The sequence below is a fragment of the Nicotiana sylvestris genome, chromosome 5 (genome assembly GCF_000393655.2).
Source record: "Nicotiana sylvestris chromosome 5, ASM39365v2, whole genome shotgun sequence".
Classification (NCBI taxonomy): domain Eukaryota; kingdom Viridiplantae; phylum Streptophyta; class Magnoliopsida; order Solanales; family Solanaceae; genus Nicotiana; species Nicotiana sylvestris.
Window position 1 is genome coordinate 64,238,312 of NC_091061.1, and position 18,896 is coordinate 64,257,207.

Here is an 18,896-nt window from a genome sequence, read left to right on the forward strand (position 1 = left end):
AGCTTCTGAACATATGTCTTCAGACCCTACAATTTTTTCCACAATCAAACCTCTTCCAAAACCTTTAATGGTAAATCTTCCTAATTCATATAGAATAAGAGTGACTCACATTGGAATTTCTTCCTAAACAATTTCTTCACCAGGAATTTCAGATCAAGGACCTAGGTGACTTACACTATTTTTTTTGGTCTGGAGACTCTTCGTGAGCCACAAGGTTTAATCATCAGTCAACGGAAATTCACCTTGGAAGTTCTTGAAGAATTTGATTGTAGTAGTTTGCCCTCTGCCACATCTCCATTGGACCCTTCATGCAAGCTTAGTGGTGAATCTGGTGACCTTCTTTCTGATCCAACTGTCTATCGCCGACTCCTAGGCAAATTAAATTATCTCACTCACACAAGACCGGACCTTTCTTATCCGGTACAACACCTCAGTCAATTCATGCAGCAGCCCCGTGTGCCTCATTTTAATGCTGCCCTACGGGTGGTTAGATATCTCAGAACCAACCCTGGATAGGGTATTTTCATGTCCTCTGATCCCTCCTTCACACTACTTGCATTTTGTGATGCGGATTGGGGATCTTGTATTGATACACGACGATCTATAAGTGGGTATTTTGTCACTCTCGGCGGATCTCCAATTTCATGGAAATCAAAGAAGTAAGCTTCAGTATCGCTCTCATCCGCCGAAGCAGAGTATCGATCTATGAGGCGAGTAGTTGCTGAAGTCACTTGGTTAACTCGACTCTTGACAGATCTAGCTACACCACCTTCTCTTCCGGTTTCTATTCACTCTGATTCACAAGCTGCAATTCACATCGCTCGGAACCCCGTCTTCCATGAGTGAACAAAGCACGTTGAACTTGATTGCCATTTTGTGAGGCAACAATTTCTCTGTGGTTTGATTTCTCTGTCATTTGTGCCATCATCCTCTCAATTAACCGATATCTTCACCAAACCGCTCTCTGGGCCATCCCATAATTCAATTCTTGGCAAGTTGGGCGTCGCTACACTCCCCTCCAACTTGAGGGGGGGGTGTTGGAATCTCATCTATGAAGCCTTAGTTACCTCCTTCTTCTTTCACTTCTCATAAGAAAGAAAACCAGTTTGCTATAAAGAGGAAAGTGGCAAATGGATTTGGGGATAGAGTCCAGAAAGAGAAAAATGGTCCAACAGTTGAAGACCCAAGCCCAAATTCTGATTCTAGACAAAGGACACGTGGGAACACCAAAGCTGTTAGATTGAAAACTGATTAAAAGCTGATGAGGACCATAATAGCTATCCAATTGGAAACAAAACATAGTTGCTCCCATCTGGAAACCATTAGGTAGCGGGCATGTTACTATATAAATATAGTAAAACATAGTTGTATATAAATATTGTACAAAGTTATACATAGTACATAGCTGTAATTTATTTGTATTCAATAGACAATAGGTAGTGGGCATGTTACTATACTAGTATAAATACCAAAGTTTCACATCAATGAAATACACAGAAAATTCTCCTAATTTTGGTCTTTCAAAAAATTCTACAGATCTCAATGTTCAAAACTTTGTGAAACCACTAACAGAGGGAGGACCTCCTGTAGCTTGCCCCGATTCCCTGTGTCTCTATCCATGAATTCTAAAACTCTGATTTTTTTGGATTTGTAGCTGTGATTAGAGAATTTAGCTAAAGGTTCAATCCCAACCCAATTATCCCACCAAAAGGAGAGATTCCCAAATGCAATTTTTCAAATGAATATTTCACAATCTTTCCTAGCTTTAAGGAGTCTTTTCCATGTATGAGACTGACCTGACGTCCATTTATTTGCTATTGGATGAGCTCTTGGACAGTATTTGGCTTCCATAAAATCTCTCCACAAGCTCTTCTTTGTTCTAAAACTCCACCACAACTTAGCACCAATGATATCACTATAGTCTTGTATTGATCGGATCCCTATACCTCTTTCCTATGTGGAATAACATAGTTTGCTCCAGTACACCCAATGATATTTCTTCTTGCTCCCTATATCACTCCAGAAAAAATTGGCAATTATCTTTTTCATTTGGGATATTGTTTTCTTAGGCAGCTGTGCAACTGATAGAGTGTGAAGTGGTATGGATTGAAGAACAACTTTGATTAAAATAGCTCTGCCACCATATGATAACATCTTGCACTACCACCCCTGCATGCTTGCCGAAACTTTGGATACCAGGTTCCCAAAGTATATGACTTTTTTTCCCAAAGTAAATGGGGCATCCCAAATAGGTGAATGGAAATTTGGAGTTAGTGAATCCTGTTAGATGAGTGATGTCATCTATGATTGGTTGTGAAGTGTTAGGAGGCGGTAGGAAATAGGACTTTGACTTGTTCACTAGCTACCCTGAGCATTTTTCATAAGTTGAGAGCTTCTTCATCATAGCAATGATTGACAGTGGGTCTCCAGATGAAAAAGAAATTGTGTCATCGGCATAGCTCAAATGTATAATAACAGGACAACCTCTGTCAACTGCATATGGGATGAAACTTTCCTCTTTAAGTTGTCCCATGAGCTTGGTCAATAATATTTCCCCAATAATAAGTAGATATGGGGGAGAGTAGATCTCCCTGCTTAATGCCTCTTCCGGATTTGAAAAACCTATGTTTGCCTCCATTAATATTGATTGTGTACCAATTGTTAGCAATCGTCTCCATAAAATGTTTGTCCATTCTTCTGAGAATCCAAATTACCTAAGAGCTTGGAAAAGGTAATTCCAGTTAACTCTATCGAAAGCTTTGGCCATATCAAGCTTCATAATGACCTTGCCATTTGAATTAGGCTTTTTGATACTGTGAACAAGCTCTTGAGTGAGCATTATATTTTGGGTGATGGACCTATCCTTCAAAATGCCAGCTTGATTGGGTGATACCACCTTATGTATCACTGCAACCAATCTAGTGTTCAGGAGCTTGGAGATGATCTTGCAACTGAAATTGCTAAGACTAATTGGTCTCATCTCTGTGAAACATTTTGGGCATGTCACCTTTGGAATTAGGATAAGGCATGTATGAGTGAATGATTTGGATAACTGAGAACCTGCAAAAAAGTCACAAACCATGTTAGTTAACTCTGCTGAGATGACATCCCGACATTGTTGATAAAATCTCCCGGACACTCCATCAGGCCCAAATGCACTGTCAGGGCTCATTGAAAAAACAACTTCATTCAACTCTTCCCTTGTTGATATTGCACACAACATATCATTTTCTTCTACAGTGATCACATTAGGTAGGCATTGCAGACAACTAAAATATCTGAAAGAGTTATTTTTAGAGAATTGAGCTTCAAAGTGCTTAATAACTTCCATTGCAATTACATCATTTCCTTCTACCCAAGTGTTGTCAGCCACTTTAATCTTTTTAATACATAGTCTCCTTCTTCTAGCATTCATCAGTGTGTGAAAGAATTTGGAGTTGACATCTCCTTCCTTGAACTACTGCATTCCAGATTTTTGTCTCCAATAGGCCTCCTCCTTCTTCAAGTTCATGATCAGTTGTGCATTAGCCCTATTGTATGCCATCCTATTCATATATGAATTGTCCTCAATGCATTTCTCCTCTAGTTCCGCCACTTTGACCTCCATTTTTTTGTGTTATCAAAAAATGTTTCCAACACAGTTTTTGGACCACCATGACAATCTCCTACACGTGTTCTTTAACTTTAGGTGGAATCTCCACATAGGAGAGCCTACCACCTCTTCTTCCGATACTTGCTTTAGTATATTCATGAATCCAAGTTCTTGGACCTAAAAGTCTAAGAATCTGAAATAGCTTTGTGCCTGTGATGTTGTAACTGAAATCAATAGAGGTGAGTGGTCTGACCCTATTCTCACTAAATGAGTAACATCAGTGTTTACAAATTTTTGTGACCACTCGTTGTTCATGAATGCTCTATCAAGTCTCTCCCAAACTCTTGCACTTTTACTCCAGCCATTGCACCATGTATAACCAGACCCAATGTAACCAACATCAATGAGAGAGCAGTCTATTATAAAATTTAGAAATGGAATGCTCTTCTCCATTGAGAGTGCCCTACCTTCCTTTTCTTCTTCAGGTGCCAAAATATAGTTGAAGTCCCCAACAATTAACCAAGGTAAGTCGATGTTGTCTAAAATACCCCTAAGGTCTTCCCACAGTTTCTCTTAAGTGTCTTTTACACTTAACATACACAACTGTGACCAAAACAATATCATCTTGGTTGTTGAAACAACATGTAATTTGTTGTTTTGTGTCTTGAATAATGTTGCAGTCAAACTGTTGATCCTAAAATAACCAAATCTTGTTATTGCAATTAGAGTATGCTGAGTGATCCCCTAACTCTCTTCTAAACTTGTCTATTTTTGATCTCCAACAAAATGGTTCCATTATTTATTTCCGTCTTTCTGAGCCGAGGGTCTATCAGAAACAGCCTCTCTGCCCTATCGGGGCAGGGGTAAGGTCTGCGTACACATTACCCTCCCCAGACCCCACTATGTGGGATTTTATTGGGTAGTTGTTGTTGTTGTTGTTGTTGTCGTCTTCTCTTGAGCTGATTAAGTCTATCAAAGGCACCCTGTGATCCGATGCCTCTCACATTCCAAAATATGGACTTAATCATTAAAACTGGATGGATGATGATGATTTGGATTGTGATCTGGTCACAGTTGTCTGACTCTTTGTTCTTGCTCCTCTGTTCCCTCTTGTGGCTTTTCCTCCTCTAGAAGATTAGAGTCCTCTAGGTGACAGGTTCATATTATCAGTAATTTCTCCAAAGGCTATTTCCACCTCAGGATCTGATGGTACATGATTAAAAACTTATATTAGCTGCTTTGCTTCTTCATTACTTGATGTGAAGTTTTCCTCCACACTTTCGTAGTCTTCTTCACTTGTATCTTCCTCCTCTTCTTCAGTGTCTATGTCTTCATCAGTTCACATTTCTTCCCCTGACACCTCCTCCTCCTGTTCTTTTCGGGTAGATGGTTGTGCATCTCCTTGTTTGGTGGTTGGTTGTTTTAGCTGGTTCTTTATTGTGATTATTAGATTTATATGGCTAGAGTTGGGTGGTTGGGCATTATTTTTATCGGGATCAGTTTTTTTTTTTGGCTAGTTATTTTTTGTTTTTTGTTTCTGGGTATGTGTGTTATGGTAGATTGTATTGGTATTGGTATTTTGGATTTTTTTTGGTCTTTGTTGTGCCTACAGGGGGAGCTAGTTTGAATTTGGTCACACCCTAGAGTTTGAGCTACAAAACGGATTCAACAGACTTCTCATTTGCTACTAATTGATCCTCCCAATAGACTATTTTCTTAACCTTCTTGTTCCTTTTCTTTTAGCCTTAACTTTTGGTTCTGCATTTTGTTTGTTGTCTCTTTCCTTTTTCTCTATTTCTTTTCCTTTATCTGATGCACTTTTCCCTTCCCTTTTTTGCTTATAATTTGCATTTGCTTCCCTTTGAACTTGTTGAGTGTCACTCTTGCCCTTTCCTGACACCTCATCAAGATCATTCATCATGTTCTATTTTGTTGGATCTAGTTCTCTGATAATAATACCTTGCTCCTTTTGATAAGTCTGTTTGTTTTTCTTTCTAGTAACCTCCTTAAACCCATCATCATGTTTTCTGAGTAGTCTTCATGCTTTTCTGTTCTTCCTTAGATGCTTTGGACATTTGATTAACAACTTTATTTCTACATTCTCCTTCTTAATACCCCTGTCTTCAACAATATTGACAGTAACTAGGGGCTACTTCATATTCCACTTTTAGCCATTCGCCATCATCAGTTTCATCTGGCCTTTTTTAACCCAACCATATCTTATGCTGCCTAGCCTTGATCAAATTAATTTCTATCTTGACTTTAGCCCCATTTCCCCTAGATTTGGAGTATGTAGCTTGGTTAGGGGCTACAACAGTCCCAATAGACTGAACCATTCTGGATGTTATATCCTACCTGAATAAGTGCCACGATAACTTATGTATTAGAATCCATACCGGGATAATATAAGTCTCTTGATCTGGTTTGAAGTTTGGTGTCCACTTCAGAATCTTCATGGTATATGATCCAACATTGATAAATGGCTTAAAGTATATGTGGTTGTAATCTACTTCATTAGTGAAGTCAATATAAACAGTCTTATAGTCGTAGTAGGCTATTTTAACTGTTCCTTTCAGGTGGAATTGACTAACAAACGACTTCCTTAGTTCTTCCATTTCTGGCTTATTCTTGACGAACCTTCCAACTATGGTCCATTTATAATCTTGAGCTAAATTGATAAAGTAATCTTCCGCACTGAAATAAACTATATGTTTACCTAAGTGGACTCCATGTTAAATCGTAATGGATGAGGATTTCTCTGTCATAGCCTTCAATGTGGTTTGGACAGCAACAACAAATGATGGTTTGGATGACCCCATTGGTTACCTTGAAAAATGAGAGTAACAATTAAAGATAATTTGTGATTTTAAAGATATGTGATTTATTCCAATTCTAGTGAATATACAAGTAATATTAGGTTTAAGTAAGAGGAATTGATGAACCAAACCAGTATTGATAGAGAAATAGGGGCCTCGAGCTCGATTATCTCAGGGGCCTCGAGGTAAGCTAAGAACAATAAAGCAAAAATGATAAAGCTGAAGAACAATTGTTGAGCACAGTAAATGAGAAAAGCAGAGTAGAATGTTCTATTGCAATGAATAATGTGTTCTTTACAAATGATTGGGGTCCTCTTTATATAGGAGGAGAAACCCCTAACATAGTACATTCCTAATTGTGGTAAAGAATTCTATTGGTACATGTGTATAACAACCTAGTACGGACCTGTACCATTTTGTACAAATCTTATCCTTTAATTAATGCCCTGATCCACGTGTCCTTGAGAACTTTCCGCTCTTTCTTGAGTGTCTTCGAGATCGTACTGCCCTCGATGTAGGTCGTGCCAGGCCTTCGATCTTCTCTCTCGAGGTGTGTGCCCTTCAGCCGGGTCTGACCCTCACTGCGGGCCGCCCGGACTCGAACTCATAGCCCAATCTAAGACCTCGAAATCGGGCTCCTCGATTTTGACCGTATATAAATAGTACCTGCATTTCTTAGAATGAAATGATATGAAACATTTTGAATTCCCAAAGTCCTTTATGATGGCACCAGTCTTATGATGTAAGCGTTGAAATGACCGAAGCGTCCCATCGGTTCTCTTCCCCAAAAGCAATAATGCACGTCAGAGCCGGTCGTCCATCAATACTAATGAACTGTCGCCATCCTCCTCTATATATACTTGTTTTTCCTCTCATTAAGGACTTTTCCACCTTGCATCACCTATTATTTTCTATACATTTCCTTTTCACCTCCAGTTCCTCCACTGCATCGACTCAAAACCTTGCCGGTTCATCTATTTCTTCCTTCTTTTTCTAAAGTACTGATGGCAAAAACTTCCAAGTCCGTTCCTTGGAAAGAATGGAACTCTACTTCTACTTCCCGTCCGGCCTGTGGTAAATCGCCGGCTCTTCATGAGATCGTATCGGGAAAATTTTCCTTAAAAAGGACTTTATAGTCGAGAACCCTCCTGATGTCGCCGGTCGTCGAGAACATGCATCGAGGTACATCTCGATGCTGTGAGGAGGGAGTGTAAATAGAGAGAGAAGGTCGTTCTGCAAATACATTCTCGAGGAGAGGATATCAAAAATTACGTAGAGGGGTTTCTGAGTGTATACACATACCTCTTTACGTTGGGTCCCCTCGACCCGCTCGTGCTCGAATTTTGCCGAAAATATCAAGTAACCTTGGACCAGATTCATCCGTCCTTTTTGCGGATCGTGATAATGATGAGGTTCTTAAGCGAAAAGGGTGAGCTCGAGTTCACCCTTAGCCACCTCATCCGATTATATCGACCTCAACATTTCCGAGGTTTAATCAAACTCCAACGCCGATCAACCAAGTCCTTCTTTGCAAGTAACGGCGAAGACAAAGATTGAGGTTGGATGAGTCGGTTCATCCGGGTGAGGATCGTCGATATTATTCCCGAGAAGTTCCTGTTGTTCCTCGAGGAATGGAATTTCGAACGTGAGTGGAATTGTTTTAGTTCTTTTCCATAAATTTTGTTAAACTTTGCATAGTTACTCATTTCCCCTCTATGCAGCGGTTTCGTGGATGCCTAATGCGATCCTCGACCTCAAGGACTGGGTTCGCAAACTAGCTGATACTTCACCATACGACAAATGCAAATGGCGGGACTTGTCGAAGGGCAAGTGGGAAGCGAAGCTTCATGGTTCGTGCCATAATGTTTCTTTCCTTATCAAGAATATCTTTCTTCATGTGACCTGATTTCCCTGTCGCAGGTATCGGTGAGTTCTTTGAGATGAGGCTGCCCCTTCCGAGGAGGAAGCAGGATCTTCGGCTCCAAAGCCAAAGGAGGATAACAAGAGAAAGAGGTCCTCGAAGAGAGAGGACACCCAAAGCCAAGTAAATCCCGCTCAGAGGTGTAGGAGAAACGTCGTCATCAGTGTGGATGTTGAATTGGCCCACCAGTTCATGGATGATAATGGTGACGAGAAGGAGGGTTTGACGCTGGTGACTCGAACCAGGAAATCCTCCAAGGCTATCAAGACTGCTGAGATCGGGGCCCCTAGCCTCGAGGAAGGAACTTTAAAAGAAAAGGGGAATGAAGACCCTACATCATCTGACGCGACAATTGCTTCTCAGACTTCTGGAAATACCCCCAAAAAGAGCGAGCTTCGAAGCTCCTTTACCTGAACAGAATGCCTCGGGTGATCTCCCCGAGGCCATGACAGCAGGTCAACCTTCGTCATTTCTAGCCTTCCCCGAGGATACCATCAGGGATGCTTAGAACGTGAAGACCTCCAAGCTCGACGGAGGCCTGAGTGAAAACGACCCCTTCCATGGTTATTTTGTCGGGGTCGATGAGGCCGACCCAATGGATGCGAGCTCAATCTTTGAGGAGGCTCATCGTCTTTGATCAATTGTAAGTTTTCCGTGGCACTAATATTTCTCCGATGCCATACTTTTCTTCTTCTATCTAATTAACCATCCCTTTCCTTTGTGTAGGCCTTTTACAAATTGAAGATCGAATTGCGCCATTATGAAGTCGATTTGTGTAAGGCTTCAAATGAGGAGAAAACACTTAGGCTTCTCCTTGACAAAAATGAGGAAGAACTGAAACATCTCCGATCGAAGTTGGCTAAAGCTCGTGAGTACGAGACTGAGTTAGAAAAGCAGGTAACATCTGTTCTGAAAAAATACGGGCTACCTCTCCCGTCTTCGGAGGATAATACTTCAATGTCTCAGCTGCAGCAGAAGCTAGATGTGATCGGGCAGCTTCGGGGCGAGGTCGATCAAGTACGAACCGAGTGCAATGAATGGAAGGCAAAGATTGACGCCCTCGTTGTGGCTAAAAATGATGCGCTGGCAAAGGTATCAGCCCTCGAGGTTCAATTTCCAAACGCTCAGGGGAGCAACTTCGTTCAAGCTGGCAGAGTAGCTGAGCTCGAGACTGGTCTTGAGAAGGCTAAGGCCGAAGTTGTGGAAGTCAAGGCCGAGGCCTGTGTAATACAGGCCAAGGCCGACAAGATGGTGGCCATCTTTTTAAAAGATGCTGCCGATTCTCAGATGGAGTTGAGGGAGGTTTTCGATCGAGATAAAAGAAGCAATGATTATGTTCAACATCGATCTTGAAGGGAGACGATCGAAGAGATTCATGCTAAGGGCTTTGATCTTTCTGAGGAGATAAAGCAAGCTAAGGCAGATGCCAAATTTGTCCTTTCCTCCGATGACGATGATGACGGCGAAGATGATAAAGAGGAGGGGGCTTCCTTAAGAAGTTACCCCCAGGAAAGAGGCTGGTCCCGAGGAAGCGACAGGTTTCGGGGGGGGGGGAATGCCCCTCTGTAATTTTTGCTTTGTTGGACCCCCGTGTAATATCTTTTTATGTATATAAAAAGGAGTTTCCTTGACCGTTTGCCTTCAATTTTTCTTCAGCGTTTAAATTTTTGATGCTCTAACCTCTGAGCGTTGAATCAAATTCGGGGTAGAGTAGACCCTCAAATTTTTGTATTTTGATCAACGATCGCTAATAGGTTACCCCTTAAGGTTCGATCTTCGAGCTAAGTTTTAGCTCGAGACTTTTGAGTCCGAGTTGGGTAAGGTCTTTGAGCACGGTGTGCTTCGGCCTTAAAGCTCTTTAAATATTGGCCCTTAGGCTCTTTAGGTGGGGCCAATTCGGCCTCTAATGGCTATAAACTTTTCCTTTTTTTTTGGCTAAAAGACTTAGTGAGAATTTTATATGACTTAGCATGTGTTTTTTGTACTCGTTTGGATTTTTTGAAGGTTTGATTGATTGGAAACTCGTTCATAATTTGATATTCAACATTTAATCAAATACCTCTTGAGGTTTTTTCGAACGTTGATGTTATCGAAGCCTTCACATTATTCAAGGGCTGAATATATCGAAGCCTTTTATCATTTGCCTTTGCCGAGGGTAGCCTAATCTAACCGGTTTTTTCGAAGTATATGAAGGCCTTTTAGTTTTATGTTGGAAGTCGGACGTCTCCGAGCCGCATTATTTCGGCTGTAGCCTTTTATATGACCGTAGTCCTTTAAATGGCCGTAGCCTCTAGTCCCCGAGAGTGATGTCCTTGGCCTTAATATTGAGGGGATGCGTCTTTGAGGTCTTGTGAGCTCGAATGTGCCTCTTTGAGGTCTTATAAGTTCTAGTGTGCCTCTTTAAGGTCTTATAAGCTCGAGTGTTTGATGACTTGATGCATCAATTATCGAGGACAGTCCCCGAGTATTCGGGTGTATTCGGGGTTCTGGCCCTTAGGCCGTTAAATGTGAAAATAGTAGTCGTTTTTGAGGCGCAAAGTGTTTTGATATAATAAGAATGCTTCTTCAAATAATTGATACATGCATACATGTTTTGCTGCTGGGGCTCGACTATTCTATATGGACATGGTTCATTTGACCGTTTGGCTCATTACAAAGTTCTCCTATCGAGGCCCTCTTAGGCATGAAGTATCTTTCTAAAAAACGTAACCTCCGAGGGTGATGCCACCCAGTATTCGAGGTTGATTGAAAAGAAGCCTTGAATACTTGTTGAATGTTCTTTCGGTAGCATATAGGTATTGCCTCATTAAAAACCATGCCAGTAAAACCCATTTGGTATAAAACTCAATCTAAGGGAAAAAGAGTGCAATGCATGCTTTCAAACTCGAGGTCTTTGAGCTGAAAGGTGCCTCGATATCTCTAATCGAACATCTGCAAGGCGTTAGTTTAAATACAAATGGGAAAGGGGAGAAGGTTATACCTCAGCAGTAATATTGCTTGAGCAACGATACATTCCAATTTTTTGGTAGTTGCTCGCCTTCTATTGTGCTAAGTTTGTAGGATCCTTTCTCTATGACTCCTAGGACACAGTACGGTCCTTCCCAATTGGGACCTAGTTTCCCTTCATTTGGGTCTCGAGTGTTGAGAGTGACTTTCCTCAGGACTAAGTCCCCGACTCTGAAATATCGAAGGTTCGTCCTTCTATTGTAATACCTTTCGATCATTTGTTTTTGCGTGGCCATTCAAATTAACGTGGCCTCTCATTTTTCATCGAGTAGTTCGAGAGAAGTGTTCATAGCTTCGTGATTTGAGTCCTCGGTGGCATGCTGAAAACTGGCGCTAGGTTCCCCGACTTCGACTGGGATTAATGCTTCGAATCTGTATACCAAAGAAAACGGGGTCTCCCCGTGCTCGACTTCGACATCGTTCGATATGCCCATAACACCTCGGGCAATACTTCTCTCCATTTCCATTTGCCTCATCTAACCTTTTCTTTAAGTTTCGAATAATGGTTTTGTTTTGTGGACTCGGCCTAACCATTTGCACCTGGGTGGTAAGGCGCTGATAGAATCCTTTTGATTTTATGGTCCTCGAGGAATTTTGTTACTTTGCTGCCGATGAACTGTTTCCCATTGTCACATGCTATTTTGGCGGGTATCCCGAACCGACATATGATGTTGTCCCATATGAAGTCGATGACTTCTTTTTCTCTTATATTCTCGAAGGCCTGCACTTCAATCCATTTTGAGAAGTAGTCAGGCATAAACAAAATAAATTTAGCTTTACCTGGCACCGTTGGTAGGGGGCCGACGATGTCCATCCCCATTATATGAATGACCACGGGGATAGTACTGAATAGAGTTGTTCACCGGGTTGATGGATCATCGGTGCAAATCTTTGGCATTTATAACATTTTCGGGCGAACTCCTTGGTATCCTTTTCCATGCTGTCCCAATAATATCCCGCTCTGATCACCTTGCAAACTAGAGAGTCTACACCAAAATGGTTCCCACAAGTGCCCTCGTGGATTTCTCGAAGTACGTAATCGGTATCTCCGGGTCCTAAGCATACTGCCAGTGGTCTATCAAAGGTTCTTCTATACAACGTTCCATTTTCATCGAGAGAGAATCGAGCTGCTTTGGTTCGAAGTGTTCTCGACTCTTTTGGGTCCGCGGGGAGCTTCCCATGCTTCAAGTAGTCGATGTACTTATTCCTCGAATCCCATGTTAAACTTGTTGACTTAATCTCTACATGACCTTCTTCGACCACCGACTTCAATAGTTGGATGACAGTCCCCGACACAATATCATCTTCTTCAACCGATGACCCTAAGTTCGCAAGTGCATCGGCCTCACTATTCTGTTCTTGAGGCACATGGTGCAGTGTCCATTCCTTGAAGCGGTGCAATGTCATTTGAAGTTTGTCCAAGTACCTCTGCATTCGATCGTCTCGAACCTAAAAGCTCACGTTTACTTGATTTACTACCAAAAGGGAGTCATACATTGCCTCGATGACCTCTGCTCCAAGGCCCTTGGCTAGTTCGAGACCTGCAATCATAGCCTCGTACTCGGCTTCATTGTTAGTCAATTTAGAAGTTTTGATAGATTGCCTAATGACATTGCCCGTAAGTGGTTTTAAAACGATGTCGAGCCCAGATCCTTTCACATTCGAGGCACCGTCTGTGAAGAGGGTCCATACCCCTGATAACGTACCCGTTTTTAACAAAAGTTCCATTTCTACTTCGAGTACGAATGCAGGCACGAAATCGGCCACGAAGTCTGCTAAAATTTGAGACTTGATAGGCGTTTGAGACTGATATTCGATATCATATCCTCCTAGTTCGATGACCCATTTGGCCGATGTTACATCTCGCGTTTTCGTACGTTAAAAGTTTTGTCTTCAGTTAATTGACAGAGACTCGGGGACGAGATCATCTTGACATTAACATATTTACGCTATTTGTAACCAACGATAAATAAGTGTCATGAAGGATAACGGGTACACGAATTAAAGAAAGCGAGTTTCGTTGAAAGTGACCAGTTTGGGATAAAATACGGGTTGAGCGATAATACCCGATATTATGAACTAGTACCATGTAAGGTACCATATGACCACGGTAGTATATATATATAAAGTATATAAAAAAATAATAAGTGGAATTTTAAGTAATTTGGGGCAATTTTTAAATTATACGGGTAATTAATTAATTACTGGGTAACAGGACATTACCCAGTTAACTAATAAGTGGATAAAAATTTATAAATATACCCATCTAAAATGTGACAAAAAACCACCATGACAAAAATGACTCATTAGTCATCATCCCATGTGGCAATATAAGGACTCATTATGCCATGTGGCCAAAGCCACCAAGACTTAAAATAACTTAAGTCTTACTAATGAAGATAAGAACACAAGTAACGTTACTCCTTCCAAAAGAGTGCAAGAAGGATTCCTTTCTTAAGGTTGGAATTCAGAAACTAAATTGTATAAAGGAAACGTAGAATACAGAAGCCTTCCTTAGCAAAATTTCATCCAAATTCCACAAATAAGAAACAAACTCCACCTTTCCAATTTCAATTCTTCAACTAGAGGAAGCCTATTTCATTCATTTGGTTCAAAAGTGCAAAAGCAGTTTCGTCCAAAATTTCAACGAAGGTTCTCCAACGGGATATTATACAGAGTTTTTCCTGCTCCAGGTATGTTAAGGCCCTCCCTTCTTTCTTTTGGCCTGATCCAAATTATACTGAAAAAACGAGCAAACACACAATTTTCATAAATTACTCTATTCATAGAAATATTAGGGGGATCTATATTCTTGATTCCCCATGAGAATTATTATTAACTTCTGTTCATGGGTCTTAAAATAATACGCAGTTGGAAAAGTTTATCCTTAAGGAATATTGAGATTATTACATATTTTTCATGCATTTCACTCATTTATACATGTACATTGACCCATGACCAGATGACATTACATATGCGTATATATGTAAATATATGTATAAGGGGTATGGAAAAAGGTTACGGCGTTATATACGCACCACCACCTGATCAGCTGGTATATGTTGATGATGTTGCCCACAGTGGCCGAGACGATATGATGGGATGCCCTCAGTAGCTTGATGATATTATGTACACCCATACTTATGCATAGCACGACATTTATACGCACGTACATGACATTATAAACGTTTCAGAATTTACAAAGTTATTCAGATTTAAAGATGTGTTTCTGTATTCCATGTTTCATCTATGTCTTTTACGTACTAATTTTCATGCCTTACATACTCAGTACATTTTTCGTAATGACGTCCTATTTTACGGGGCTTGCGTTTCATGCCCGCAGGTGCAGGTAGACAAGCTGACGGTCCCCCTTCTTAGGATCCCTGATCAGCGAGAGTTGGCATGCTCCACTTGATCCGGAGATGATTTTGATTTTAGTACGATATGTTTGTGTATATATATGTATATGGGTATGACGTGGCTCAATCCCGTCTTTGTACAATTATGTTTCTATTAGAGGTCTGTAGACAGTATGTCTAATTGGGTTGTATGTGGCCTTGTCGGCTTTCAGCTATTGGATGTATAGTTGTCTATAACAGCATTGCCGGCTCGCCCACTGTATTCTGCATGTATACGTACATATGCCTTATTGGCAGGTTTCTTGATGTATGTTACTTTCGTAATTCAACAGATGTTATACAGGTTCATATCCTAGACGCATGCTTATGAGTGTTTGACATGTAGGACTCAGACACCCGTCGCGGCCCATCGGTTTGGGTCGTGATAAAAATGGTATCAGAGCAGTTCTATCCTAGAGTTGTCTATAGACCGTGTCTAGTAGAGTCTTATTTATGGGTGTGTTGTGCACCACACTTATAAAATAAGGCTATATGACATATAGGATGTTATCCTCTCTTTTTATCTCAGATCGTGCGATACAAAAATTCATGTTCCTAACGATATGTTATATTTTCAGTGATGCCTCTAAAGAGTACGGCCGCCCAGAAAAGAAAGTCTATGGCTAGTGAGACTACTAGTCGAGCGCCACGAGTTACCAGGGCTCGGGGAGAGTCTCATGATGAAGTTCCATCTCAAACTTCACATACCCCACCCTTTCCAGAAGAGCTCCGAGGGGCACCAGCTCCAGCGCCCGCCCCTGTACATTCAGCACCTTAGTCAGATATACCGGGTCAGGAGATGAGAGATGCTATTCAGTTATTGACCCGATTAGTAGCTGCACAAACTCAGCGTCAGGAAATAGGTATTGGTCATGCAGGTAGGTCCGTCAGTGCGAGGGTTTGTGACTTCCTTAATTTAAACCCTCCGGTATTCACTGGAGCATATCCAAACAAGGACCCTCAGGTATTTATTGATAGAATGCAGAGGACGTTAAGGGTAATGAAGGGCACTATAACTGAGTCAGTTGAGCTAGCTTCCTATAGACTCCGAGATGTTGCAGTTAATTGGTACGAGTCTTGGAAATTGTCCAGAGGTGAGGATGCCCCTCTAGCGGTATGGCAGGAGTTTACAGAGGTTTTTCTTCATCATTATCTGCCACCAAAGCTTAAACGGGCCAGAATTGATAGGTTCTTGACCCTTCGGCAGGGTAACATGAGTGTTCGGGAGTACAGTCTTCAATTTGATTCGTTGGCTAGGTATGCTCCCACTATTGTATCTAAGATGGAGGATCGGGTTCACCAGTTCATGATGGGATTCGAGCCTCACTTGCTTAACGATTGTATGTCGGTCTCGCTTCAGCCAGACATGGATATTTCTCGTATTCAGGCATACGCTCAGGGTGTAGAGGAGCATAAACAGAAATAGAGGGACGATCGTGAGAATGATAGGTCCCATAATAAGAGAGCGAGGTCTTCGGGTCCTTCTGGTGAGTTGCAAGGTGGTAAGAGGCAACAGTACCCGAGGTATCCAGCCTAGCCATCGGCTAGCGCACCCTCTCAATTTGGCGGTGAGAGATTTGATCGTTCCTCATATTCAGGGTTTGGTTAGAATTTCAGGGCCTCAGGCTCTTAGTATAGGGGTGAGTCAAATCAGATGAGGCCGCCCTTGCCACTATGTGCTCAATGTGGTAAGCAACATACTAGGTAGTGCCGTATGAGATTAGGTGTTTGTTATACTTGTGGTTATCCGGGCCACAATATGAGGGATTGTACGATGAGAGATGATGCAAGCGTAGCTCAGCCAGCGGGATCTGTAGCTGGTTCGTCATCATCAGTACGCCCCCCTGGGCAAGGTCCACAAGCACCAATGAATCGTGGTAGAGGCAGAGGTGGAACATCTAGGTCGAGCAATCCTCAGAACCACATTTATGCATTAGTAGGGCGATAGGACCAGGAGTCATTGCTTGATGTTGTTACAGTTATATTATCAGTCTCCTCCTATGATGTATATGCACTGATTGACCCAGTTTCCACCTTATCATACGTTACTCTGTTGGTTGCTAGTAATTTTGAAGTAAAACCTGAATTGGTTAAACCTTTTGAGGTGTCTACACCTGTTGGGGACTCAATGATAGCTAAGCGGGTATATATGGGTTGTATAATAGTAGTTCATGGTTGATCTACCGTAGCAGATCTAATTGAGTTAGATATGGTAGAATTTGATGTTATTATGGGTATAGATTGGTTGGCTTCTTGTCATGCCAAAGTTGATTGTAGAGCAAAGATAGTCCGATTTCAATTTCCAAGGGAGCCTGTTTGGAGTGGAAAGGTAATACGGCATCGCCGAGAGGAAGATTCATTTCTTATCTCAAGAAAAGGAAGATGATCAGAAAGGGCTGTATTTATCACTTAGTTCGGGTTTAGGATGTGGAAGTAGAGTCACCAACCATTCATTCCATCCCTGTGGTTAATGAGTTTCCCGATGTTTTTCCCGATGAGCTTTCGGATCTCCCGCAAGAGCGAGAAATTGAGTTTTCTATTGACCTACTACCAGATACTCACCTAATATCTATTCCTCCCTATATAATGGCCCCCGAAGAGCTGAAACAGTTGAAAGAACAAATAAAGGACTTACTTGAAAAAGGCTTTATCAGACCTAGTACGTCGCCATAGGGAGCACCTATTTTGTTTGTGAGAAATAAAGATGGTTCCTTACGAATGTGTATTGATTATAGGCAGTTGAATAAGGTGACGATCAAGAATAAGTACCCGCTCCCGAGAATTGATGATTTATTTGATCAGTTGCAAAGTGCCAAGTGTTTTTCAAAGATAGACTTGAGGTCCGGGTACCATCAGGTAAGGGTTAAGGATAAAGATATTCCGAAGACAACATTCAGGACTAGATATGGGCACTTTGAGTTTCAGGTTATGTCGTTCGGTCTGACCAATGCCCTAACAGTATTCATGGATTTGATGAACCGTGTGTTCAGGTCTTTTTTTAGATCTGTTCGTAATTATATTTATCGACAATATATTGGTGTATTCTCGTTCAGAGGATGAGCATGCTGATCATCTGCGTACTATGCTCAGAGTTCTACAAGAAGGGAAGTTGTATGCAAAATTTTCTAAATGTGAATTCTGGTTGAACTCTGTAACTTTCTTAGACATATCATTTTGGGTAAAGGCATTGGGGTAGATACATAAAAGATTGAGGCAGTAAAGACCTGGCCTAGACCCACAACACCGACAGAGGTTCGTAGCTTTCTTGGTTTGGCAGGTTATTATAGGACATTTGTAGAGGGATTTTCTTCCCTTTCAGCACCTTTGACAAAGTTGACTCAGAAAGGAGCAAAGTTTCAATGGACTGATGCTTGCGAACAAAGCTTCCAGGCATTAAAGGACAGATTAACGTCAGCACCGGTTCTAACGCTTCCAAAAGGGACCGATGGTTACGTTATCTATTGTGACGCTTCAGGCATTGGATTGGGTTGTGTGCTGATGTAGCATGGTAAGGTTGTGGCTTATGCTTCTAGACAACTAAGAAAGCACGAGAAGAACTACCCGACCCACAATTTAGAGTTAGCTGCGGTGATTTATGCACTAAAGATGTGGAGGCACTACTTGTATGGCATTCATGTTGATATCTATACGGACCATAGGATCCTCCAGTACATCGTTGAGCAAAAGGAATTGAATGTACGTCAAATGAGATGGCTGGAGCTACTTAAAGACTATGACGTCAATATTTTATACCATCCGGGGAACGCGAACATAGTAGCCGACGCCCTCAGCTGTAGATCTATGGGTAGCCTATCGTATTTATAGCCAGAAAAGAGGGGAATAGCCCATGATGTTCATCAGCTAGCTAGTATTGGAGTTTGGTTACTAGACTCAGGTGACGTTGGAATTACACTTCAGGATACGACAACATCCTATTTAGTAACTGAAGTTGACCATAGGAGCCTCCAGTACATCTTTAAGCAAAAGGAATTGAATCTATGCCAAATGAGATGGTTGGAGCTACTTAAAGACTATGACGTCGATATTTTATACCATTCGGGGAACGCAAACATAGTAGCCGACGCCCTCAGCTGTAGATCTATGGGTAGCCTATCGTATTTACAGCCATAAAAAAAGGGAATAGCCCATGATGTTCATCAGCT